The sequence below is a fragment of the Triticum dicoccoides genome, chromosome 5A (assembly GCF_002162155.2).
Source record: "Triticum dicoccoides isolate Atlit2015 ecotype Zavitan chromosome 5A, WEW_v2.0, whole genome shotgun sequence".
Lineage (NCBI taxonomy): Eukaryota > Viridiplantae > Streptophyta > Magnoliopsida > Poales > Poaceae > Triticum > Triticum dicoccoides.
Window position 1 is genome coordinate 411,400,429 of NC_041388.1, and position 4,355 is coordinate 411,404,783.

Genomic DNA, 4,355 nt, shown 5'->3' on the forward strand with positions numbered 1-4,355 from the left:
TGCTCGCATGCAGCCGCCGCGCCGCGCCCCGCACGCTCGCCTCGCCCCGCACGCCCCTGCGCGCGCCGGCCTCGCCCCGCTCGCCGCCGTCGCCGCTTGCGCGCCCGCTCGCTGAGCCCACCCGCCTCGCTTGCTCGCCGGCGCATGCAACAGTGGGTGGGTGGGTGGGTTGGTGGGCCCTTTTTATTTGCATGACATGCGGGCCACACTGCACATGTAAGCGAACCGAGGCGGACGAGGAGTGGCCAGAAAGCGTCCGTCTGTGTCCGCTTTGGCCTTAAAACGAGACCAACTTTGGTCCAAAGATGAGGCGAAACGGACACGAAATGGACAAAAAAATAAAATGAGTTCTGCCGCTGAGTCGTCTAGTATGTCCGTTTTACCCCAAACGGACACACCCCGACAAAATAGGATCGTGCGGTGGAGTTGGCCTTAGTGCTGTTGCGTCTCCTCTGCTCGTTTTCCTCTTCTACCGAGTCCAAACTGAGACGATTTCTACTTACATTGATCCCTCCCTTTGTCTTTTTTTCTCGCCAAAAGTTTTGTGTAAAAGGGGGTGACCGCCCTGGTACGTTTGTTTTTCTGCTTCAAATGTTGGATACTACGTGCGCTGTGACCTATACTTTTTGCAAAGTGATGGTGAGGAATCCTTGCTTGGAATGGAACCGTGTCTGCGGGTAGATTCAAACCAAAGGCAGGGGCCTTTTTGCAAAATGCCGCGTGCTGACCGGTCGGCACCAGGCGTCCACTTGTCGCTTTGTGATTGGTCAGGACCAAATTTGCACATTTGATGCAAGTTCAAGGACTGGACAGGGTCAAAATGCAAGTTCTTAGATCAAACCATCACATTTGATGCAAGTTGTAGGACTCCCAGTGCTTTTAACTCATGGAATATCAAGGCAACACATCAAAATCGTTTGACTGTGATGCTGGGCAACGTTTTCACGCAGGTGCCTAGATACTGCTAGCTTTGCAGTGGCTCCACCTCCACGCGTCCAGGATCCCTCCTAGTGAATGAGCTGAGTTGCTAAGCGCGTGTCTGGTTGTCATGTCAAATATTACCAGCATTGCATATTTGTCTCAGTTCAGCCTGGCTGAGTAAAAACAGGTTAAAAATTAATATCTGCATGTTGTTTGGTCGTTCGTATTGCATCAGTGGTGATTTTAGGGCTAGCTGTTTGGTTGCACACATATGTGCTTTAGAAGTCGGCAGATGCACATCATACCTGTTTGGCTGCGTGCACGTTGGTGTTCTGCTCATCCCTTTTAAATTCGGTGACCTTACCATCACATTTGTAGCACAACAAGCATAGCATAAGAACAAACTACCTAATTAACAACACAACAACAGATAAACAACCACTGATAACCATGCATACTAATAGTAGGGTTTAAGGTTTAAGACAACAGGGGCATCCCATGCCCCCTACTTCACATCACGTGTTGATCCTGGCAAAATATAAACAAGTTTGCAGCACTAGTTCACATCATCAACACAAACTACTAACATGTTTATACTTAAGACTTCTAGAGCGCGAGAGAAATGTTGCCAATGCAGTTGTGCCTGTTGCAGCGCACCCCTGCACATGATCGAGTTGTCGTGGTTGTAGATCTGCACCTTGAGGCCAAGCCCGGAGATTCACAAGACGAGGAGGTCGCCGGGGACGATCCTGTGGCGGCGGCAGAAGTACTGCCAGCCTCGGTTAAGGACCATCTGACCCAAGAAGTTCTGGACCTGAACCTAGAACTCGCACCACTTGTTGGCCGACAGTGTAACGACGCGCGGGGCCTTGATCACCAGCCGCTGCTTCATCACCTCCGTGAACTTGAGCGGGATGATGAGCATGGTGAGATCCTCCATGTCCTTGATCTGAACGTAGAAACACAACGGCTCTCATGCCCCCTCTTCGTGGCTGGTGCTCAGAGACCGTCCCCGTGAAGGTGGTTGGCTCATGGCAGCGATCCTGCCAGGCAGGTTCACCCTTTTGAGCAAGCAGTTTGTCAGGTCCTCGGCGCCCTCGGTGCCAGCCACGACATGCGCTCCTCCACCGGCTACGTCCCACTCCGTCTTCATGATCTTGTCACGTAAGATGACTTGTGTTAGTAACAAAGCATTGGCAACACTCGAATGGGGGTTAAAAAAACCCCTCCACCCACTGGGGTTCTGAACAGCGGTGCACCTGATGTCTCCTCGAGCGGCGCAACCGAACCCAGGACCACCAGGTCCGGATACAGCGGCATAACCGAAGCAGCCGACACCTCATCGGCCCGATGATGGGGCCTGGTGCAAAAGGGCGATGGAGCGCGGATGGCTGCCATCAGGTCAATGCCTGAGTTCACGAGGCCGGCCACCCACCGGTCTTGGATATTGTTGTTTCCGGCGATGATGGGGTCAGCGGGCGGCGCGGCGGCGGGCGAGCGATCGGAGGAGAGTAAGGAGCGGTGAGGAGAGTGAGAGAGTGGTGTGAATGAAGGAGTGGACGGTGACACGAGAGAGGGAAGGGAGTTATGAGACATCCCGTCCGTCTCCCGCGCTCTCCGAGGCGTGCAGCGAAGAGGCACGCGTGGCTCTAGCGAGTCTGGCTCGCAAATAAAACTGCCGATTCGCAGCCGTGTCACCTTCCTCACATGCAGTTACCAATGGTAGCCGCTCATCCAGGAGGAGTGCGGGGCCGCCGGCATTGCCTTCCTCGCTTGCGGTGGCCAGTGGCGGCGAGGAGAGGCGCAACGGTAGGTGGCAGATTATTCGTGCGCTACACCCTCCTTGCCCAAATATGTTTCTACACAATTCTTTTCCCTCCCTTTAGTAACTTCAGAAACAAGTACCGGATGCAACATCTATTGCCAACTTTTGGAATTGTTTCCTCTAGTCAGCTTTATCTCCGTGCTTTTTTTTAGAACCTATCTCTGTGCTATTGCTATTGCTATTGGATGCCTAATTTTCCCATTTCTTGATCAACCATTTAGCATAGTTTGTCACCATCTGCATTTAAGATCAACCTTTAACTATATATAAGCAGTAGATTTTTTAAGGAAGGGGTACAAGGCTTTGGATTTGGAACTGAATCTCACACTGCTTTTACTAGTTCCTATATCTGCAGTATGAAGTAGACACTATAAGGTGGGCATACAAACTGAATTTTCCCTTAGCAAGAACAACTACAGCCAACCACATTAACAGACAAATACATTTTACTCTTAAGAGCTAATTTCTCTTATTTCGTTCTGAGTCAACAGAAAGTAATTCAAAAATTATGAAAACATTCATGATTTTCAGCATATGCATATTGGAAGATTTAAATTTTAAAAAATATACACAACTTTAATAGGCAGACACGTGATGAAAACCTGCAAGTCTTTTCTCTTGGTAGTTGATGTGAATTCCCCCCTTCCTAACATCTTTCACCTATGCTTTGATCCTTGGGACCCCGCTTTTACTAAGTTCTGCAACTGAGCTCATCATCAAGAGCGAGCTCATCATCAAGAGCATGCAAATAAGAAATGTATGGAATTACTATGGAAACAAGTGAAAGATGCAGATGCATATCCATGCTAAATTTGAGTAAACTAATGTATGGAACTTCATGACTGCTCGGAGATTGATTAATAGAGAATGTAAAGTTTAAACAGTTGGCAGACAACACATTTGATAGCATGACTGGTAAGAGAATGTCCAATCCTAAAGTGTAAAATTAGAAGAAGGTACATCAGCTCTGTGGCATCTACGACTTTACAAAATGGCATCATGGTTTGAACATATTACATATGGACGCAAATAATCATGGCATGATGGCAAAAAAGAAAAAATGGCCATTCAGATCTCAACCACAAAAATCCTTTTGTAACCCTTCACTATCTTCTAACCTCTACGACCTAAAGGGTAGAAAAACTGAATCAACACAAATATATGACTCTATAATCTGTAGTTTACTGCGTACATATATTTTTCCGTGAGTTTGCGGGCATAAATAAATGAATTTATTTTCATTACTGTATTGGAGACATGCAAGAAAGCTTACATTCTATTCCAAGCCCTTGTTCCAGACTTTGAGCTCCTGGGTTTGCGTGTTCAAGCATTTCATCTCCTTGGGCTTGAGACTTTGAGAGTCAGTTTAACTCCCAACTTCAATTTTCCAGTAGTGTATGTTGAGTAAATAGGCAATTTCTCGATTAAATTAATCCATGAGTAAACCACTAGCATGGCATTGACTAAGTTGATGACGTACTGACTCTGATCTAAACATGCACGTACTAAGCAAACAGTAGACAAATCTACACATACTGCTAGTACTGCTAATATGAAAATAATCAGGAGCGGGATAAACGAGTTATACCCTCCAGTAGGCCACGCAGAG

The 4,355-nt window shown here is 47.7% G+C and overlaps 1 long non-coding RNA gene across 1 annotated transcript; it reads right to left on the reverse strand.

The window, feature by feature from the left end:
* Positions 1-1,435: 1,435 nt before the first annotated feature.
* On the reverse strand, positions 1,436-4,144 carry LOC119297470. Its single transcript, XR_005145661.1, has 3 exons — positions 4,020-4,144; positions 2,181-3,450; positions 1,436-2,077 (listed from the first exon to the last, which is right to left on the reverse strand). It is a non-coding gene; the product is annotated as an uncharacterized LOC119297470 (long non-coding RNA).
* Between the last annotated feature and the right edge of the window lie 211 nt (positions 4,145-4,355).